This window comes from Macaca nemestrina, chromosome 5, assembly GCF_043159975.1.
Source record: "Macaca nemestrina isolate mMacNem1 chromosome 5, mMacNem.hap1, whole genome shotgun sequence".
Classification (NCBI taxonomy): domain Eukaryota; kingdom Metazoa; phylum Chordata; class Mammalia; order Primates; family Cercopithecidae; genus Macaca; species Macaca nemestrina.
Window position 1 is genome coordinate 25,103,805 of NC_092129.1, and position 24,229 is coordinate 25,128,033.

Consider the following 24,229-nt stretch of genomic DNA (forward strand, 5'->3'; position numbering starts at 1 on the left):
CGGTTTTCTCTTTCCCTCCCAGGTAGATACTGGGGGACTACGAGATTTCCTGATCAAGTCCCATAGAACCAGGACAGGGACTCTGACAGTGAATGCATACTATTCCAAACTGTTGACTTTGTTCAAAGTGGCCCCCAGACACATAGAATATTCCCAACCCTGTGAGATGTGTTCCTAGACAAGTGATTCTGAAGCCAGTCTCCTCGGCATCCTTTCAAAAAGCCGGAATATTAGATGGAATTTCCAACTATTTTCTTCTCCAGAAAGAAGCCTGGATTTCAGAAATTTCACTCACTGATTCTGGGCTGAGTTGGGAATGGGGCTACGGTGTACTCGTCAAAACAATTACTTTTTTTTTTTTTTTTTTTACTATGCAGCACCTGGTTTGGGGCCATTTCCTGTCAAACTCTGAGACAAGACAGAAACCATTCTTCTTTTGGGCAGCCCCTTGAAAAGTCAGAATGTTAGAGGAATGGTTCAGTCCTCTCCTTCCTTCTCTAGGGAGAAGTTGTGATTTAGAGGTTTTCTCCCAATTGTGTAATGATGCGCCAGGGAAAAATACTAAATAGGAAGGATGCCATAGATTTTTCCAGTGGTTTCAATGAAGCTGGATTCATGTTCACGTGGGGTACAGAATCCTCTCTCTGTCTTTGGAATTTTCACTAAGGAAATTTGTCTACACATTGTTGAATCAGTGTACTCAAAGTGGGGAAGAAGGATTTGAGACTTCCTATTTTTCGATCTTCCTGATGTCCCTCAACTTCATTTTTCTACTCTTATATTCTTAATTATTTGAGAATATTCTAGTTATTTGTTTTGTACTTTATTTCTACTTTAATTTCATTGTATTCAGAGAAAAAACTGTGCATGATTTTAATTATTTCAAATTTGATTGCATTTGCTTAATGGCCAACCAACATCATACTATTTTAAAAACAGATTTTTTTTTTTTTTTAAAGGGAAACAAATTAAAATTCTTGGGAAGAAAGTTTTATATATGTCTGTTATTTAATTTTGGTAATCATATAGTTCAGATATTTTACAAATTTTAAATATTTTTATATTTTAATTATTTTATTAACAACTAGGAGGATATTACAACTTGTACAATATGATTTAATTTTCTTACCTATTTGTAGGATTGTAATATTTTACTGTAAATATTTGAATGTTATGTTCAGGGGCACATAGAAGTTTAAAATTTTTATATCTCTCACAACTTTTTTTGGTTATTTCCAACTCTTCTATTCAGTGACTAGGCAGGCTTCTGCTTAGTCTTGTAAGGAAGGTGGGAGTGGTAGTGATTTAATTCTGGTTCATTCTTATCCTGAATTTGAAATGAATTGTGGATAAACATTAATATAACATTGAATTCTATTATCTTATTTTCAAGTCCGTAAAAATCTCATTTAAATTTCACCACTTGATTTTATCTAGGTAAAACCTTACTTTGAGGATATTGGTTACATCTCAAGATTTTTACTTTTTGTTCTGTTTTGTCCTGCTATTTGTCTTTCAGATCTTTGATTTTTTGAAACTATGTTTTCATATATTTTCCAGAATTTTGTTGTCTAACAGGAAGATACTTCTATGTAATCTAGTCAACATTTACGAAAAATAATAATTTGTTTTCTATAACTTTTTTAAAGAATTTGATGCTGTTGTTTAAATGTTCTTACTATAAGGTCCTTTTGTCAATTAGCTCCAGTTATACTGTTTGTCTTGCTAATTTTTCATGTACCCCACACTTTCTTCACCATATGATTTGACACGTGTCTGGAAATTTTTTTCTCTCCTAGTTACATAACTAAATCCCATTATCCTGCAGCTTGAATTTTAACCTTAGGGAAACTTTCTCTGTTCTAAGGAAGGCTAAATCTCCCTTTTATGCACTTAAATTATTATCTCTCTTTTATGGTATTTATCACAGCTACACTTTTACATTAATATATTTGTCCGCAAGGAAAGTCACATGCAGGCAGGCCTGTGTCTGATTTTGCTCACTTCGTTATCATCAGATCTTATCACAATGCCAGTATCTATGCCCCCAAAAATACGTATGAAATAAATGACTGAAATAAATGAATCAATAAAAAATGGGAATGTATAAATATTTACTTCAGGTATGCAGTTTAAAGACTGGCTACTTAATATTTTTACATAATCCATGTTTCTTTTCATTTTTTTCTTTTCTATTACAAGAAATAATTCAAGAGAGTCAGTAAGTATCAAGCCTCTGTGATGATAGCATGCCTTTTATGATGACTTTTCTAAAACTGTCTATAAAGAGAACAAAACAGAAGGCTGTTTCTTTGAAACATAAAATACAAAACAAATTTTAAAAAACTTCTCCTTAGTATAATCTTGAAACGTTGGAGAACTAACATATAAGCAACTTCAAGATTAAATAATGGGCCATAATTACAAATACAAATAAGATTTTTAAATATTGAAAATAAGATACATTAATTTAAGAACATATAAAATGTCAAATTGACTCATAATTATAAAGAAACGTACATAAACTCTAACAAAGGACATGCTAAAATGATATTGAAATCTCTACCTCCCAAAATACAACAGGTTAAACATTTTGTAAAGCATTTTTTGCTACATCTTTGAGGAACAGAAAATCTCAACTTTCCCAGAACATACAAACTTTTTCAGGACACAGTAAATCCTGGGACGTAATCTAACTCATTTTGTATGTCTAGCGTAATCCTGATATGAAAACAAAATTGAACAAAAACAGTCCAAGTAAAGCACTGGCCATTCTCATTTTCTGAACTGAGATGTAAGAATCCATAATAAAATTATAGCAAATTAAATTTAGCAATGTCTAAAAAATATACTACATCAAAAACAAGGATAGTTTATCATATAATGCTAGCAGGGGTCAATATAAGAAAATGCATTGTTAAATATATAATCTAATATGCCAATATATTCAAGTAGAAAAATATACATTTCTGTCAATATGTTAAAAAATTGATAAAATTCCACATAAATTTGAGAACTTCTAGGAGACTTGACAGGATTTTTTCTTTTGAGTAAGAATTATCTGTTGAATCTAATAGCAAAACAAAATATTTCATGACAAAAATCAGTGGCATTTCAATTAAACTTAGGAAAAAATTAGGCTTACGTGCTTGACTGTTACTGCTCTACATTGTAGAGTCCTTTATAAACTAATAGGAAAAAGAAAATAAATAACAGGTATGAAGACTTCTAAGAGAAGGGTCTAAAAGGGTCAAAATAATTTTTTTGTAGTTACGGTAATTGGATCATTTAAATACTAAAAAAATCCAAAGTGTTAGGCATATGATTTAGTTCATAAATATTGTTAAAAAGCTAGATCAATATTCCACAAGCAATAGTTTTCCTAAACACTAACAAAAATAATGAGCAAAATCTCATGAGAGATAATAAATATGGTTGATTTATGCTGAATTGATTTAGATAAGCTGGATTTTGTTTCCAAATTTTCACTTATACTTATCCAGGTTAGTGTGGTGTTACAGACAGTTTCCATTTAGTTTGGAAAGCAGAAGTGTAACAGCTGCCATATTCTATTTACATAAACATAGCCTACAATTCAGCTATTCCCATCCCAGGTATCTAACTGATGGAAGCAGATATACATGCTTATCTAAAGGTATGTTCAAAAATATTCATAACAGCGTTATTCATCCTTGCCCTCAACTAGAAACAATTCAAATGTGAATCAACCATATATTGGGAACATAAATTGGGGTATATTTATACAATACAATACTACGTAGCAAAAAGAGTGAATGAGCTGCAACTATGGTATGTAAAGTCAGAACACTGGTTACACTGGAAAGTTAATGACCAGAGGGGTCACAAAGACTTCAGGGGTTGTATCTGTTTTATAAGTTAGATTATGGTTACATAAGTGTGTTCGCTTTGTGAAATTCATCAATTTGTACTCTTATATTCTGTGTTTTTTTACTCTTTTCTATGTAAATTACATTTCAATAAAAAGTTCACTTTAAAAAAAAAAAATGCAGCTCTTTTGGATTTATCCATTATTCATCTCTTTTTCTCAAACTCCGTATCTAAAACGTAATCAAATCCTATTGACTCTGCCTTCAAATTATGTTCAGAATCCAGCCAATTCCCATCACCTCTGCAACTACCGCTTTAATCTAAGTTACCATCATTTGTCAGTTTTTTACATGGATTCTTGTAATGCCTTCTAACCGCAAATATTTTTCCTACTGCTTTACTTTGTTCCTTTTCAGTCTATTCTCAACATAAATGCCAGAATAATCATTTTGATAAACAAGTCAGATCTTGTTACTGTTGCTTAAAACCATCTGTGATGCTTAATTTTAGGTGTCCACTTGGTTGGGCCATGGTGCCGAGGTATTTGGTCAAACATTAGTCTGGACATTTCTGTGCGGGTGTTTTTTGGATGAGATTAACATTTAAATTGGTGGACACTGAGTAAGGCAGATTGCTCTACATAACGTGGGTGGACTTCATCCAATCTGTTGAAGGCCTTAATAGAATAAATATTGACAACCCCCAAACAAGAAGGAATTCTGCCAGCAAACTGTCTTTGAACTGCTACAACTCTCCCTGAGTCTCCAGCCTGCCTGCCAATCCCAGCAGATTTTGGATTTGCCAAGCCTCAATAATTGTATGAGCCAGTTTCTTAAAGTAAATGTCTTTATATACACAGGCATACCGCTTTTTATTGTGTTTCACTTTATTAGACTTTACAGATACTGCATTTTCTTGCAAATTGAAAGTTTATGGTGACCCTGCTTTGAGCAAGTCTATTGCATCATTTTTTCAATGGCATGTGCTCACTTCCTGTCATTGTGTCAGCACTCTTTAGCAATAAATTATTTTTTAATTAAGGTATGTACTTCTTTAGACATAATGCAATTGCACACTTAATAGACTACAGTAGAGTGTATACATAGCTTTTATATGCACTGGGAAACTAAAACAGATCTGTGACTTGGTTTATTGCAATGGTCTGGAATCAAACACACAGTATTTCTGAGGTACACCTGTATAAACATCCGGTTAGTTCTGCATTTCTAGAGAACCCCGATTAACACACTGCCCAATGGCTCATCATCACATTTGCTGCAATATAGGCTTCTAATAACCCTTAAATTTTTACATAATCTGCTGACCATTAATTACCTCTCTGATTCCATCTCTAACCACTTTCTCTAACACTCTTCTCTCCAGTTACACTGACCACCTTGCTGTTTCTTGAACACATCTGAAAGTCCTTAACTCGGGGTTTTTACACTTTTATTTCTGGCTAGAGTACTTGTTCCAGGTTTCTGCGTGGCTTATGTTCCTTAAAAATCTTTGTTCAACCTAGTCACACCTAGACTACTCTTTTTGAGTTTATAATGACTCTTACCACTTGCTATCTGCACTCCCTGCTTTTCACACTTTCTCCTATTCTTTATTTATTGGTGTGTTGTTTATTGTCTGTCTTCCTTTCTGGAAGGTAATATCTATGGGGGCAGGATTTTTTTTTACTAATTTTTTTTCCTACTATAGCTTTAGTTCCTGTGACAATGCCTGTTACATAGTAGTTGCTAAATAAATATGTGATGAATGGATGAATGAATGAACAAAAAAAATTAATACAGAGTTTTTAGCATAACAAGTCATTAGCTAAACTAGACTTCAGTTTATGATATGTTTTAAATTTAAGGATGAGATGAGTGAAGTTTCTTTATATTTGTCTATCTACTTTAATACTCCTCCCTACCACCCTCACCCCCAATAATTTAAAATAACTGTATTTAATTTAATTTTCCTGTTTAGTAATTTATTATTTATTTTTCTTAAAATCTTTAAATATGTACAATTTTACGTGTATGTACTCTCAGTTTTCTTAAGCATATTTTCTAATCCTTCTCTTATTTTCTATTCATTGCAAATTTTAAGCCTTCACATTGTTTCCTGAGAAATAGGAGACTATCTTACTCCCATACAGCCCCCAGGAAGTATAGTGATTTCTAAACTAATAAGGAGACTATTAGATCATATGTTGGTAACTGCTTGTGATCTCAAAATGTCTTTAATGTCAACAGCAAAGCTACTGATGGGTATCTCCTTAGTCAAAGATTTATCTGCATAGTAAAATTCAGCAAGCCATGTTCCAAAGGGGACATTATAATTATTTAAAATATGTATAAAAGATCAATTTGGGAAATACTTTAAGATGATTTGAAAATAAAATATTTTCATCATTTATCATTTACTGTACAAGTGTTCATTTTAAATTTGTAGATAAACTGAAACACTTGGAAAATTATTGTCAACCCTCACTGTTTAATTTTTTTTTTGAGACGGGAGTCTTGCTCTGTCGCCCAGGCTGGAGTGCAGTGGCGGGATCTCAACTCACTGCAAGCTCCGCCTCCCGGGTTTATGCCATTCTCCTGCCTCAGCCTCCCGGAGTAGCTGGGACTACAGGCGCCCGCCACCTCGCCCGGCTAGTTTTTTGTAATTTTTAGTAGAGACGGGTTTCACCGTATTAGCCAGGATGGTCTCGATTTCCTGACCTCGTGATCCGCCCGTCTCGGCCTCCCAAAGTGCTGGGATTACAGGCTTGAGCCACCGCGCCTGGCCAACCCTCACTGTTTAAACAGATGAGTCTTACCTGAATTAAAAATGGACACATTTTGCAACAGATAACAATGAATTTGTACCACATAATTTCTTAGGTTCCTGAGGCAGTCCTGAGAGGTAAATATACATGTTGCTGCACGAATAATGAAAATAGGCTGATATGAAAATTCTGCTCCGCCAGTTCCTCAGGGATACAAAATGTCTTGCATATTTCTACTCCACTAACTCTTGGCATTATATTTACCTTCATGAAAGATTGAGCTCCAAGGCTAGTATTTAGAGTCTAAAGAAAGGGAGTAGGGCGTAGATGGGAAGAGACAAGACACAGGGAATGCATTAGTTATGTGCTAAGGAATATTGAAAGAAACTGCTAGATGACAATTTGCTTAAAGATTTACCTCCAAAATACTAGACCCAAATCAAGTCTGATATCTTCATACGATGCATATTCCTCTCTATAGGTCCAGAGTTTAGATATTTAAATGGTACATACATTAACAATTTGACTTTCTCTAATCCCCCAAATATAGTGGTTGAGTAAAAACAGGAAGATATACAATAGAAATTCCCATTCAGAAGAAATAACATTAACAGCCCAGCAATTTTTGGTTCATGGCACTGACAAAAACTTAGCTAGGTAAGAACTGAGAAGACCTCGTTTATTACGTGGAGTGCGTGCCATGATTATTTCAGCAGGCAGCCTTTGGTTCTGCTCTCAGGGAAATTTCCTTTTTCTTTGTTCTCACACTTCCGTGGCTCCAGGCTCTTCTCACAGTGGACTTCAGAGTTTTGTAGCTTGCCTCACATCAGATAATGTTGCTGACTCAGATAGCACTGACTTTATTCTGAATTCTCTAAGTGAGTATAAGCTGTATTATTTAACATAGTGGTATCTATGTCTGTCATTTCAGTCAACCCAATGTTACTATTGACACTTTGTTTTAATGGTTGTATACTATGTTCTTATAAATAACATATAACTATTTGTACATTTGCAAATGATTGACCAGGTTGATTATTATATGGATTCTGCCCATTTTCCTCTGTGGTTGTATATCCGATTATCCAGAAAAACTTTACATGGAGTGGGAATATGGTTGGTGATGAGCATCCTAGGAACATTTATTAAGAGACTCAAGAGCCCAGAGATGTATTATGTGCCTGAGAAATATTCAGTCAGAACATCATTTTACACAATTATTAGGATAGTTTATTATATTTGAATTTTAGATAACTTTTGTTGAATTTACTCATATATATCTGATATTTCATTTACTTTACCTAGTCTCAGTTTTTTTGTATTTTTATCCTTCTTACATCAATAACAATGGGACAATTAGGCTAGATCTGAAATAAATAAAAAATAAAGACTTTTTTTAACCATTTAAAAGTTATATTGTGACCTGATCAGATAATGTGAAAAACAAAAAGACTGCACCAAAATAAGCTTGGAATGGAAAGGTGGTAAAACCTTCCTAATTTTTGTTTTGAGAGAATGTTCCACAACTTGAACCACTAATTGTTAAAATACAGTGTTTAGAAAATGTTGACGTCTGTTGTATTTATGGAAAATGTATATTGACTCATGATTAGTTATTCAAATAACATTCCATAGTTGTTCCAAAACATAAATTGTGAACAATAAAGCTTTCCTGCTTCACTAACTTTTTAAAAGGCTGAATTTATTCTCTTTATATAAACTTTCTTTAAGTCTCTGCAGTATTTATATGTAGCATTTTAACTGTATGAATCAAAATATATTACCCATATATAGTCTATTCATCATAATAAATTAGTCTGTCCTTTCTTTACATTAACAACCTCACAACTGCAATTAAGATTCATAAGAATAAAAAAATTGTTAGATTTTTAAAACACTGGATACTGAGCCAGTGTAATGATCCAAGCATTTGAAAAAAATTATGGGTAAAATCATTTTGTTGCAATTTTAAGTGAATTTATATTTTAAATGAATTATTAGAAAGGAAAGGTGCATATGTCTTAAACAATATAACTGACTTTTAATGCAGAAATCTTTATAAGGCTATGGATGTGGTTAACACTAACTGCAACTTAAAATGGCCTCTAAAGTTAGAAGCTATAAAGTGGAGGTGGAATAAAAATCCAACTATTAAGATGTTAGCAGATTAAAAATTTGCAAGATGTGATTGTAATTTTAAAGTTCTTAATAAGTTTTACCACACTGCAGTCTATGTGGCTTCTTAGATAGGCTTTTAATACAGACACATCATAATTTTTAATAATTAAATATAATGTGATTTTTGTAAGAGAAAAATAAAAATTATTTTAAGTTTATAGATTATTTCCATTGGACCAAAAAGTATGTTGCCTCATTCTGTGCTAACTTTTTGTACTGAAAGATTAGTGTGTTAGTTGGATAAACAGACCATTAACTGGATTTTATGTTTACTTTGTTGAGATAAATTTTAGAAGATAGATATTACAATATTTACAAAGATTCTCCACTTCTTTATTGCAATATGTATACTTAAAATAGCATATTTAGTTTAAAAATTACATTTATATTATTTCATTTTTTATTACTGTTTTTATTTAAAGAGATAGGACCTACAATATTGGTCAGGCTGCTCTTGAACCCCTGGCCTCAAGTGATGCTCTGGGCTCAGACTTTAAGTGCTGGGATTACAAGTGTGAGTCACTGCACCTGGCCCCATTTATATTATTTTGCTAGCCTTTTATTCTTCCTGTTTTGCTTATTAGATTGATCAGATTAATTTTTTGCCTATTGCAGATTATTTCTAAACCAAATGGCAATATTTATTCTAAAATAACTTTTCAATATGCTGTGATATATAATATTTAGTTATAGCACAAATTTGATAAAACTAAATTTGCATATTATCCTATGTTTTGAGCATCAATAAAACATTGCAAAATTTCTTTTCATGCCAGAGAGATCAATAAGCTTAAATTTTGTATTAAAGCAAGTTTCATTTCAGTTATCAAGTTTTGCTTAAATGAAGAGTGCTTTTCACTAACCTCTATGAGAATATGAAAACATTTGGCTGCAATTAAGAAACTAAAGTTTTAAAAACTATGTGTTGCTTAATATTGTTATTATATTGTCCTCAATATTTAATTAACTAAAATATTGCATTTTTGTAACCTTAATATTGTTATTATATTGTCCTCAATATTTAACTAAAATATTGCATTTTTGTAACTTATTTTGAGCATCAGTAGTTATGTACTTTCTGTGACAAAAATATCAGAGGTCAATGTCTTAGCTCAGCCTAATTTAAGATAAAGTTAAAACAAAGACACATTTATCTTTTTCTCTCTCTCTTTTTTTTTTTTTTGAGACGGAGTCTTGTCTTGCTCTGTCACCCAGGCTAAATTGCAGTGGCATGATCTCGGTTCACTATAACCTCCGCTTCCCAGGTTCAAGCAATTCTCCTGCCCCAGCCTCTCCAGTAGTTGGGCCCACAACACATGCCACCATCCCCTGCTATTTCTTTCTTTCTTTTTTTTTTTTTTTTTTTTGTATTTTTAATAGAGACAAAGTTTCACCATGTTGGCCAGGCTGGTTTTGAACTTCCGACCTCAAGTGATCTGTCCGCCTCACCTCTCAAAGTGCTGGGATTACAGGCGTGAGCCAAAGTCCCTGGCCAAGAGACCCATTTTTCTATAGTACCAAGTACATCAGTAGAGTTTGAATAAATGTGGTATTGTATAGACTTAAGTTGCAACTGTATAACACAAAATAAAATATAAGAAACCATATGCTGTGTTTCTATTTTATTTAATTATCAAGATGAATTCATTTATTCTTCAGACATGCTCTTTTTATTACCCAGCACTGTGATGAATGCTGGTGTTTGGCAGAGTGTCAGTGTACAAAGAAGCATCACAAAACATACCATGGACGGTCCAGTTGCACTGCCCACATGCAAGTGCATGTATAAAGCACTCAATACTAACCTGAGTTACCTAAATGAAAAAACTAACAAACACTCATGAAAGATACCTTATGGCAGAGATATGTTCAATGCAGGATGTTTTACAAGCCATGTGTTCACATGAAAGAAAGAAATTAATATAAGAAAAATCATACATTTGTTTATTTAACATTTGGTATTTTTTGTTGCTCTATATTCTTGGTCACCAGACAGAGAATATAAGTTCCTTTTATTTTTATTCTATTATCTGCTTTGTTTATTGCTATCCTACACTGCATGCACTCATCTTTCAGCCTCTCTTCTGTGTCTTTCCTCTACCTTAGTACATCAATGTTCTCTATACTAGGAACAACCACAAAACTTTGAGGAGACTGTTTAAAAAGGTTACACATGATGAGTTCTGGCTGGAAGTGTCCCAAAGAACCTCTAAGGAGTTTAGTTTTCATAGGCATGATGCAACAGGCTTGCTCAATCAAAGTAAGAGGAGATACAAAAGAAGAAAATAGTAAAATCTGCAAATAGATGAGAAATCAAGGCCCCACCACTCATTTAAAACTTTCCCATTGCTCAATTCCCACCTATGAGTGAGAACATGCAGTGTTTGGTTTTTGTCCTTGTGATAGTTTGCTGAGAATGATGGTTTCCAGCTGCATCCATGTCCCTACAAAGGACATGAACTCATCCTTTTTGATGGCTGTGTAGTATTCCATGGTGTATATGTGCCACATTTTCTTAATCCAGTCTATCACTGATGGACATTGGGTTGGTTCCAAGTCTTTGCTGTTGTGAATAGTGCCACAATAAACATACGTGTGCATGTGTCTTTACAGCAGTATATATATGTAACAAACCTGCACGTTGTGCACATGTACCTTAGAACTTAAGGTATAATAAAAAAAAATTAAGAAAAAAACTTTCCACAGTGAATCACTGGTTTGCACTTGTTGGCTAGTGAATAAAGGATGATTTTATAAAATAGCAATTAAAATAAATAGATAATTAAAATAATATATTATTTTCATTAATATTGACTTATCGGTTAATATTAATATTGACTCGGTTAAAATTAATATTGACTTATGGCTGTCATTGTCTGGAGAGATATAATCTAGAGGAGGATCTACAAAGGAAGTTAAAATGGTTGAAAACGTGTGAATAAAGATATACTTGTAGAAAGGAAATGATAGGCATTGGTGTGAAACAAGAAAATAACATAAACCTATAGAGGATGTGGATGGAACGAATGGCATTAGCAAGAATAAAACAAGAAAAAATAAGATAAATCTATGTATGTTAGAGCACTTCTTTGAGAACTAGCAAACAGGAAACCATTAAATTCATCCTTTTGTCCTCTGTGTGATGAATATTACTTTATTATTTGAGACTGCTGTTTCCATAGCCAAAAAATTAGTATGCAACATAATTATCTGGATATGACCTAATAATGTCAAAAGAAATTTTTCTCTTACATCAGGTTATAATTCTGGTTTCTACAATTGTATATTTCATCACATAAGAATTTAGCACAGGAAAAGTTGAAATTGGTGCATTTACATAGGGCAATACTGTAGTGTAGCTCTAATTTCCAAACTTGACATAATTATTGGAGTTCTCCTTTCCTAAAGATACTGAAATGTTTGCATTTCAAGAAAATCAAGAAGATAGCATGCTAAGTTATTTTAGTTACTTCACTAAACTACCAAGGCTTGGAAGTGACACCAGTGACACTGTGCTCAGCCAGGTTAAAAAAAAGGTACTTGTAAGCTGGGCACAATGGCTCATGCCAGTAATCCCAGCACTTTGGGAGGCCAAAGCGGGCAGATCCCGAGGTCAAGAGATTGAGACCATCCTGACCAACACGGTGAAACCTCGTCTCTACTAAAAATACAAAAATTGGGTGTGGTGGTGCACGCCTGTAGTCTCAGCTACTTGGGAGGCCGAGGCAGGAGAATCACTTGAACCAGGGAGGTGGAGGTTACAGTGGGCTGAGATCATGCCACTGTACTCCAGCTTGGCGACAGAGGGAGACTGCATCTGTAAGAAAAAAAAAAAAAGTACTTGTGTAAGTGAAATTCAGAATTTTAGCTATTACAGAAATCGTCTTTTCATAAATTAACTTTCTATTATTCTCCTAGCCCCACGAGTGTTAGCATAATATTTTGTGGTACTTAATGTCAAAAAGAAGATGCTGATAAGAAATAGTTTCTTGTTAGCTTCCAAACGTCACCTAATAATAGCAATCAATCTCAAAACTAAAGGTACTAAACCTTTTTCCTGGACAGACAGTAGAATGAAAATGCCTCTGGTTAAAATAGTATGACTTTATATTTAGTTAATTAATGACCATGGAAATGGACTTGGTAAACCAATTTAAACAGAGCAGTTTATCATGAATCAAGGTGAAAAGATTAAGGAAGCTCTAGAAAGAAGCAGTGTGTTAAATATTCATAGGAAACCCAGCTTTTTAAAAAAATTAAAAATTTTAATAGTTAAATATAGTTCCAAGATAGGAGGCTTATTTTATTTTACAAATTTTAAGACATAAATTCATATTTAATATCCAAATTTAATTGTCATTTAATTTTATTTTTTGAAGTTCCAAATTGCATAGTCAATAGTAGTGTAGAATACATTATCAACTACTTTTTCTATTTTAAAGGTATTGGCTCAATCTAGCATAATTTTCTCTATGTTATCATAATTCTGGATATCTGAAAAAGTTACTTTAAAAATATTAGTTGAAAAGTCTACATTTTAGTTTGTCTTTGTCCATTATATTAATAATTTATCTCTCTAATAGGTAAAAAATTAATTCTGTAGAATTTTTCCATCTTTCATTTTTGAAAGAAAATTGTAATATGTCATAAGCAGCCTTAGCAATTCCCCATGTAAAGCTTCCTAACCACTAAACTTCTACATAACTGAAGAATATGATGAATAAATTATTTTAGGTAATTTTGGTAGTTTTTTTTGGAAAACTAATTCTGTACGTGTATTAAGAAATATCTTTCATTCTTAAGTTTAATAGTATTAAAGGCCTTGTGAAACAAGACATATTTTGTTTCTTATTCCTTGACATATGAGATATGTGAATTCTACGCCACAAAGTGAGTGAATAAACAATTGTCTTCAAACAACAAGGATGAGCCAAATGGAAGCAAATAAATATTAATAGTACAATTTCTATAATTCCCTTCATGTTAGCCCTTCTATTACTCAAATATATTACTTTGGATATACATAATTGAGAACCATTGGCTTAAAAAAGTATTTATCCAGGAGGAAAAAGAAAATATCTTCTCTACCTCTTTCAAACTACTGAAGAACTGTGATTTAATTTTACTTTACCACAAGAGTTTTTCTTACATGTCCTATCCTAAAGCAAATACTGAAGAATGAAGCAAAATAGACTACTTAATTTCATTTATAAAGTTGTCAGGTATGTATTGTTTCTCCATATAAAAATATGTTTTGATTTCATTCTGAAAGGTTAAAATGAGAGAAAACCATATTTTGTAAGTCAGAGAACCAGTTGAACATCAAATCATCTACATTCTCCTACACTCACTGGATAAATCTTTTTTAAATAAATGATAAAACATTCAAATTTTGCCTTTCAAGTAATGACACCTAAAGAGGGCCATGTAAGTACAATTTTCCAAAAGTTTCTAGAAAAAGTTGAACAACTGCACAATATTCCATTCTCAAAACAATCATGAATATTCATGATAATATATTCATTTTAACTTTTTGGCACAGGGTGAATATTTCTGAATTAGTATGCCTGATAGAGTACAGCACATTACTGGAAGTTGAAATGAATGCTGGACTCCTTTAACCTTTATAAAATCTGTTTTTGAGTTTTTGCCTATTTCTTTTCCTCTCATCACAGCAGCCAAAGCCATAAACTCAATGAAAACAATGAGAAAATTAAGTCAGCAAATACAAAACGTCATGAGAAATGATTGCCAGGAAGAGTAATAAGAATTTTCCAAAACTCTATTGAACTATATTCCCAGGATACCAAGTGAAGACAAGCAACCATAATATATAATTGCTTTCATATACAATGAATGATCTGAAATTTATAAATTTTTCTTCAACTGGTATGAAGAAATTAAGTATTTGACCGGGCAGGTAAATTGTAGAACTTTTTATAAGAAGTATGAATGTAAGAATGAGGGAAATAAAGAATGAGGGAAAAGAGAAAGACAATTTGTTTTACTTTTTAAAAGATCTACATCCTTTCCGTTGAGGTTTATTGAAACAACCATTATCAAGTTCAAATTAGAACAGCTTAATATGACTAATGAGTACACATAACAAATAACTATTGAGTACTTTCCTAAAAGATATCAACTTAGGAAGTAAAAGACTAACTATACTTTTTAAAGCTTCGTTATATTTGGAGTTTGCTAAAGTGGTTTTTAAACTATCTTGAAAATAAATAGAAACAATTTGTCATTCTTTCTTTGTCTTATAGGGTATGTGTTTACCTTTAAAAGACCAGGAAAACAAAGAGGGTTATCAACATAAAGGAAGATTATTTCTCTATTAAAAACCAAAATCATCATGATTTATTTCAAGATTTGTCTTTTATTCTTTGCATATTTCTTATTTTTAAGGGCTGTATATACATAATCATTTTATGTTTAAGGAAATAAATGGTAAGAAGGATGGTCAATTTGAACAGCTTTATTTATGAACTAGGAAAAGCCAACATCCTAATGTGTCACCTTTATTTTCTCCCTTGAATGTAACAGACTTACAGGATTCCAGGTGCGCTGGGTCTCAGCACCACTTACCCTGTTAAAGTAGCACACTGGCAAAAAGCTGTGGTGTTCCACTTTTCAACGAGTTCCTGAAATCCTTGGTTTACTTCTATATTGGTCAGGTTCTCCACAGACACAGAACCAACAGGCTGTGTATATATATAGAAATAAATTTATCTTTATGGAATTGGGTCACATAGTTATGGTATCTGATAAGTCCCAAATCAGTAGTGTGAGCCATCAGCCTGGAGTCCCAAGGAAGAGCCAATGTAGCAGTTCCAGTCTTCAGGTTGTCAGAATAGTATAATTTTTTTTTGTTCAGGGGAAGTCAGTTCTTTTGTACATTAAGGCTTTCAACTGATTGGATGAGGCCTGTGTACAATATGTAGGACAATTTACTTTAATCACAGTCCACTGCTTTACGTGTCAATCTCACGAAAACATTCAGAGTAATGCTTGAACAATTATCTGGGCACCATGGCCCAGCCAAGTTTGGATCTAAGATTAATCATCACACCTTCCCACAGAATTGCAAAATGTAAAATGTTGCACAACCTAATCATTCTCTCTCTTAAACATATACACAGTTGCTAGAATTAAGGAGAATTGAAGAGGACTGATACAGTGGTGAAATGAGGATATCTGCAAACTTTTCCTATATAAAAGCAATGAAAATACTGGCAAAAATGATCAAAATTGACTTTTTTTTTTTTTTTTGGAGACAGAATTTTACTCTTGTTGCCCAGCTGGAGTGCAACGGCAATATCTTAGCTCACTGCAACCTCCACCTCTGGGGTTCAAGCAATTCTCCTGCCTCAGCCTCCCGAGTAGCTGGGATTACAGGTGCCCTCCTCTAAGCTCGGATAAATTTTGTATTTTTAGTAGAGAAGTCTATTTTTAGTAGACTCCGTGTTGGTCAGGCTGGTCTCAAACTCCTGACCTCAGGTGATCTCCCCACCTCAGCCTCCCAAAGGACAGGGATTACAGGCATGAGCCACCATGCCCAGCCCAAAATTGACTTTTTTAGAATGATAATAAGAAAAAGATTTGCAAAAAAAAATTTAAAAACAATAATATGAAGGAAAAATTGCTGAACTTTGGTAAGAACACTGGGCTTTAGAATTTTAACTCAGCCTACTCCAACCGCCTTCTGTTTCCTCCAGCTCCAAGTAGCCTTGCAAAGCAGCCACTCCACATTATAGTACATGTGAAAACCAGCAGACTTGCAGCCATCAGAGAAGGCCGACTGTGGATGGAATTCCTCACTAAAGCCCCATCCCAGTTGTGCTGTCACCATCTGATGTACTTTGTAGCTTACTAGAAAAGCCTCATTCTCAGAGTGATGTTGTTTTTTGATTGACATGGAACTCATTTGATGGATAAAGGCTTATGCCCAGAGAGATTTTCAAAAATAATTAGCTACAAGTTTAATAAGGCTGCAATATCGGCTGGGACAAACAAAAGCTTGACCAAAAATATAAAACGAAAACTTGTATAATAGTTTCCTAGGAATGGTGTAACAAAGTATCACAAATTTTGTAGCTTGAAATAACAAAAATTTACTCTATTACGGCTTTGGAGGCAAGAAGTCCGAAATCAAATTGTTGCCTGGGCTATGTTCCCTCTGAAGAAATACAGAGGAATCTTTTCTTGCCTCTTTTAGCTTCTGGTCATTGCTAACATTCCCTAGCATTCCTTGGCTTGAGATTTCACTGCAGTTTCTGTCTCCATCTTCATCACATGATTGTTTTTCTTCTCCATGTGTCTGTGTCTCACATGGCCTTCTTATAAGCACAGCAAACATTAAATTTAGCATCCACCCTAATCCCATAAAGTCCACCCTAATTCTTTTTTTTTTTTTTAACAGAGTCTCACTCTGTCCCCAAGGTTGGAGTGCAATGGCACAATCTCGGCTCCCTGTACCTCTGCCTTCCAGGTTCTAGCGATTTTCCTGCCTCAGCCTCCTGAGCAGGTGGGCTTACAGGTGCCTGCCACCATGTCCAGCTAATTTTTGTTTTTTTAGTAGAGACAGAGTTTCACCATGTTGGTCAGGCTGGTCTGGAACTCCTGACCTCAGGTGATCCAACCGCCTAAGTCTCTCAAAGTGCTAGGATTACAGGCGTGAGCCACTGCACCCAGCCCCTTCATTTTAAATTAACTAATTACATCTACAAATATTCTGTTTCTGTGGGGAAAAGAAAGAGAGATCAGCCTGTTACTGTGTCTACATAGAAAGAAGTAGACATAAGAGACTCCATTTTGTCCTGTATTTGAGATGCTGTTAATCTGTGACCCTACCCCAACCTTGTCCTTGCAAGAGACATGTGCTGCAGTGACTCAAGGTTTAATGGATTTTGGGCTGTGCAGGATGTGTCTTTGTTAAACAAGTGCCTGAAGGCAGCTTGCTGGTTAAAAGTCATCACCATTCTCTTAATTTCAACTACCCAGGGACACGTACACGGCCAAAGGTCACAGGGACCTCTGCCTAGGAAAGCTAGATATTGTAAAGCTAGATATTGTCCAAGGTTTTTCCCCATGTGATAGGCTGAAGTAATGCTAAGAGGTTTATGGAGATCTTTGCATATGCATCTCAAGGCACAGCATTTTCCTTTAAACTTATTCATGTCACAGAGGTTTTTGTTCATATGTCTTACTGCCGATTTCCTCCCTACAATGATCCTATTGTCCTGCCACTCCCTTATCCTTAAGATGGTAAAGATAATTATCAATAAATACTAAGGGAACTCAGAGACCGGTGCCGGCGTGGGTCCTCTGTAAGCTGAGCGCCGGTCCCCTGGGCCCCCGCTTTTCTTTCTCTATACTTTGTGTCTTATTTCTTTTCTCAAGTCTCTCGTTCCACCTAACGAGAAACACCCACAGGTGTGGAGGGGCAGGCCACCCCTTCATCTGGTGCCCAACGTGGAAGCTTTTCTCTAAGGTGAAGGTACACTGGAGCGTGGTCATTGAGGACAAGTCGACGAGAGACTCCCGAGTACGTCTACAGTCAGCCTTGCGGTAAGCTTGTGCGCTCGGAAGAACCTAGGGTAACAATGGGGCAAACTAAAAGTAAATATGCCTCTTATCGCAGCTTTATTAAAATTCTCTTAAAAAGAAGGGGAGTTAAAGTCTCTACCAAAAATCTAATTACGCTATTTCAAACAATAGAGCAGTTTTGTCCATGGTTTCCGGAACAGGGTCAAAGGAGCCGGGCACATTCCTCAGCCCCGGGCTCAAAACAAACAAGCCCAGTACAAACACATCCCATCCTCCCATCCCACCACATATCGCCATATATCTCTCAAACTTCCTGAGCCCAGTACAAACACCACCTGGAAAGTCTCCGATAAGGAGACAGCCGTTCAAAGTTTTACTGAAAGCGCGGGAACCAAAAGAATTCCTTTGTTCCCCTGTAACAATGCAAGCACTCGCATTGTTCGGGGCCCTCTTGTATGCTGTGGAATGGAGGGACCAGGTTCGAACTTGTAGTAAAGATCCTTGCCGCTTGGCTTTGACTCTGGTCTCTGGTGGTCTTCTTTGGGGAACAAACGGTCTGGGTATAACAAGGGAACTTTAGATCTAAAAGACTGGGAAAAAATTGGCAAAGAATTAAAACAAGCAAGCAGGGAAGGTAAAATCATTCCACTCACAGTATGGAATGATTGGGTCATTATTAAAGTAGCTTTAGAACCATTGCAAACAGAAGAAGATAGCGTTCCAATTTCTGATGTCCCTAAAAGCTGTGCAGTAGATTGTGAAAAAGAGGCAGGGATAGAATCTCGGAAAGGAAAGGAAAGTTCACACTGTAAATGTATATCAGAGCCGGTAATGGCTCGGTCAACGCAAAATGTTGACAATAATCAATTACAGGAGGTAGTATATCCTGAAACGTTAAAATTAGAGGAAAAAGATCCAGAATTAGCAGAGCCATCAGAGTCTAAACCACGATGGCCAACTCCTCTTCCAGCAGCTCAGATGCCTGTAACTTTACAACCTCAAATGCAGGTTAAACAAGTACAAACTCCAAAAGAAGATCAAATAGAAAAAGATAGAGTCTTGTCATGGCAATGCCAATCCAAATGCAGTGACCACAATATCAGCCGGTAGAAGATAAGACCCAGCCGCCAGTAGCCTATCAATACTGGCCGCCAGCCGAACTGCAGTATCGGCTGCCCCCAGAAAATCCGTGTGGACAGCCAGGAACATTTCCAGCGCCACAGGGCAGGGCGCCATATCCTCAGCCGCCCACCATGAGACTTAATCCTACAGCACCACCTAGCACACAGGGTAGTGCGTTACATAAAATTATTGATGAGGCAAGAAAACAAGGAGATATTGAGGTGTGGCAATTCCCAGTAATATTAGAAGCAAGACCACCTGGAGAAGGGGCCCAAGAGGGAGAGCTTCCCGTAGCTGAAGCCAGATATAAGTCTTTTTCTATAAAAATGCTAAAAGAAATGAAAGAGGGAGTAAAACAGTATGGACCCAACTCTCCTTACATGAGAACATTATTAGATTCCATTGCTCATGGACATAGACTCATTCCTTATGATTGGGAGATTCTGGCAAAATCCTCACTCTCACCCTCTCAATTTTTACAATTTAAGACTTTGTGGATTGATGGGGCTCAAGTACAGGTCCGAAAAAAATAGGACTGCCAATCCTCCAATTAACATAGATGCAGATCAACTATTAGGAATAGGACAAAATGGAGTCTCTTATGTCTACTTCTTTCTATATAGACACAGTAACAGGCTGATCTCTCTTTCTTTTCCCCACAGTTTCCAGATAAGGTCACATTCTAAGGTTCCAGATGACATAAATTTGGGGAAGATGGTACTCACTCCAGTACAATTTGTAAACAAGAATCCCAAGGGGTTGTGAAAAAAATATGACATATTCTTGGGGATCAGGAAAGCTGCGTGCATATGTAGGACTGTGTGCAGTTCACAGAAGAACTAAACAGACAACAATATCTCACCTCTGGTTGGCCTTCAGGTCCAGTGCAAGCAGGCAGTAAAGGCTAAGGCAGATTTATAAAATGTCTAAGCGTTGAAGACATGCCCCAAACCACACACGGAGCTCCTCTGCAAAGTGTACAAGACTTAGTGGTTCAAGGCCTTCAAGGAAATATCTGTCCAATAATTAGATGGCCACTAGGTTAACTGAGCAGAGATTTCAATTGCTGCATACTACAGAAAATACATATTTTACAAGAGTAGCCCAAGAGAGCCACTATGCAGAAGAGAGAAACAGCAACAATATATTAAAACTAACAAAGTAAAAATGAAACAGCAACAACAACAAATGTCAGAGAGGAGAGAAAATTTTGATTTGCTGAGTCCAGTTTTTGGCTGGGTGCGGTGGCTCATGCCTGTAATCCCAGCACTTTGGGAGGCCAAGGCAGGCAGATCACAAGGTCAGGAGATCGAGACCAGCCTAGCCAATATGGTGAAACCCTGTCTCTACTAAAAATACAAAAATTGGCTGGGTGTAGTGGCAGGCGCCTATAGTCCCATATTCTGGGGAGGCTGAGGCAGGAGAATCGCTTGAACTCATGAGGTATAGGTTGCAGTGAGCCAAGATCGTACCACTGCACTCCAGCCTGGATGACAGAGCGAGACTCCATCTCAAAAAACAAAACAAAACAAAACAAACAACTGTCCAGTTTTCAATAACAACAACAAATATAAAAATGAGGCATACAAACAAACAGGAAAATGTGACCTACACAAGGGAACAAAAGCAGTCAATAGAAACTGTTCTTTAGGAGGTTGGATACTTGACCTATTCTACGAAGATTTAGAATCAGCTGTTATATATTATAAATATGTTCAAAGAACTAAAAGAAAATCATGCATTCAAAATTAATGATATTATTAGAAAAGTGTCTTACCATATAGAGATATTAATAAAGTAATACAAATTGTTTTTAAAAGAAGTAAATAAATATTTGTAGTTAACAATTAAAATAACTGAAATAAAATATTTGCTTGTGGGGCTCAATTAAAAATTTGAAACAACAGAAGAAACAATCTGGGTACTTGCTTGATAGGAAAATTGAGATGGTCTACTCTGAGGAACAGAATGAAAATAGAACAAAGAAAAGATAGCAGAGCCTCAGCGACCTGTAGGACACCATCAAGTGGACCAACATACACATCATGATGTTCAAAAAAGAGATGAAAGAGAAAAAGGCAGAAAGAGTCTTTGAAGAAATAATGGCTGAAAATTGGTAAGATTTGGTTAAAAACTTAATCTACAGAATCCAGAAGCTCGATATAAATCAAGTAGGATGAACTCAAGTTGATCCACTCCTAGACACACCATAGTCCAACTGTCAAAAGAGAAAACACAAAGACAACAAATATTCATACAAAAAGGGCCACAATATGATTAATATCTGACTTTATTTATTTATTTATTGAGACAATGTCTTTCTCTGCTGCCCATACTGGAGTGCAGTGACGTTATCTCGGCTCACTGCAACCTCCACCCAACCCACCTCTTCACCTCCCACATCCCCACACTGGGTCTAATCAATTCTTATGCCTCAGCCACCTAAGTAGCTTGGATTATAGGTGCACACCAACACACCTGACTAATTTTTGTATTTTTAGTAGAGATGGGGTTTTGCCATGTTGGCCAGGCTGGTCGCATACTGCCCTCATGTGATAGTCCCACTTCAGACTCCAAAAGTACTGGGATTACAGGCGTGAGCCACCGTGCCTGGCCCTGACTTTTCATCTACAGTAATAGAGGCCAGAAGGGAGAGGAGTAACATATTTAAAGTGGTGAAAGAAAAAGACTGTCAATGAAGATTTCTACATGTAGTAAAATTATCCTCAAACATAAAAAATAAATTTAAAAACAAAAGATATCCAGATTTTTTTTAAAAAGAAGCAAAACTCTTTATCTGCATGTTGCATGTTCATGTATGTAGAAAATGCTACAGATTCCATGAACAACTATTAGAATAAAAAAATAAGTGCAGTAAGGTTTCATGAATACAAGATGAATATACAACAATGGATCGCATTTCTGTACACAAGCAAGGCACAATTCAAAAACGAAATTAAGAAAATAAGTCCCTTTAGAATAGCATGGAAAAGGATGAACTACTTAATAATTTAGCAAAACAGGTGCAAAATGTATGGTCGGAAGATTACAGAATATTGTTGAAAGAATTTAAGATCTAAATAAATGCAAAGGCATCTCATTTTTTTGGATGGAAGATTCAATATTGTTAAGATGGTAACATTTGCCAGATTGATTGATGTATTCAATGAAACTCCTATCAAAACCCCATAACCTTCGTGTGTTCATGCTGCTATAACAAAATACCTGTGACTGGGTAGCTTTTAAAGAACAGAAATGTATTTCCTCATAGTTCCAGGGACTGGGAAGTCTGAGATCAAGGCACTGACAGGGTTGTTGTCTAGTGAAGGTCCAGCCTCTCTGCTCCCAAATAGGGTATCTTGTTGCTGAGTCTTCTAGATGGGAGGAAAGCTGTGTTATCACATGGTGGAAGTTGGAAGGATATAAGCTAGTTTCCTCTGGCCCATTTATAAGGCACTAACTCACTGAGGAGGGTGGGACCCTCATGACTTAATTACTTCCCAAAATGTCCCACCTCTAATACCACCACAATAAAGACTGGGTTGCAACATAAATTTTGGAGGGGACACCTTCAAGCCATAAGATTCTAAGCTTGATGCTCCAAAAGTTATGTCATCTCACATACAAAATACATTAATTACATCCCACCAGTCCCAGAAGTCTTAAATTGTTCCAGCACCAACTCCAAAATCTAAAAAGTCCAGAGCCCAATCTAAATCAGATATGGGTGACACTCCAGGAAGGATTTATCCTGACGCAAATTTCCCTGCAGCCATAAGTCTGTGAAATAGAACAATTCATGTGCTCCCAAAATATAATGATGGAATTGACATAGGATATACATTTCTATTTCCAAAATAAGAAATAGAAAAGGAGAACGGGATAATAGGTTCTGACCAAATCTAAAATCTAAGAGGAAAAACATTAAACTTGAGGTTTTAAGGTTTGAGAATTATCTTCTTCAATGCCCTGTCTCACATTTGAGGCACACACCGGGGTGGGAGTTGCACCCCAAAATGCTCTGGATGGCCCAGCCCCCATGGCTTGGTTGGGCGTAACCCATACTGCAACTCTCCCAGGTTGGATTCTGATGTCGGCAACTCTCCCAGTCTGGCATGGTATGCTGGTAGCTCTACACTTCTGAGATCTCAAGTGTAGACTTGTTCCCAAGGTCCCACTGGGCATTTCTCTTGTAGCGGGTGGCTACATCAACTCTATCCTTGTGGCAGTTTTCTAACTGAGAAGTCAATTTTTCTGAGGCATCCTTTGAAGTCTAGGTAGAGGTAGCCATATCTCAACAGCCTGTGTACCATGCATGCCTCCTGAGTTAGCATCAAGTGGGTTCCACCAAGACTTACACTCTTTGCCTTCCAGAGGGGCAGCCCAAACTGCAGCTAGGGATGTATGAAGCACAGATGGGGTGTTCAAGGAGTGCTGCACAAGAATGTGGAGAGAAGAGACTTGAAGAAGCACAAGGCAGTGAATGCTGAAGTTCCATGGACACCCTGGGTCCCTCTTTTGAAACTATTCTATACTCAAGGCCCTTGCACTGTGAGCCGGTGATGAGAGGAGAGGCACTGATAATCTCTGAAAACCTTTCAAGGTCATTCCTTCATTGCTTTGATGAATAGGATCTGGCTTCTTTCGTGTATACTGGTCTCCTTATCAAATGGTCACCTGGCCTCACCCTTGATATTCTCTCCCAAACATACCTTTTTATTCTTTACATGTCCAGGCTGAGAAATTTTCAAATACATTTTCAAATAT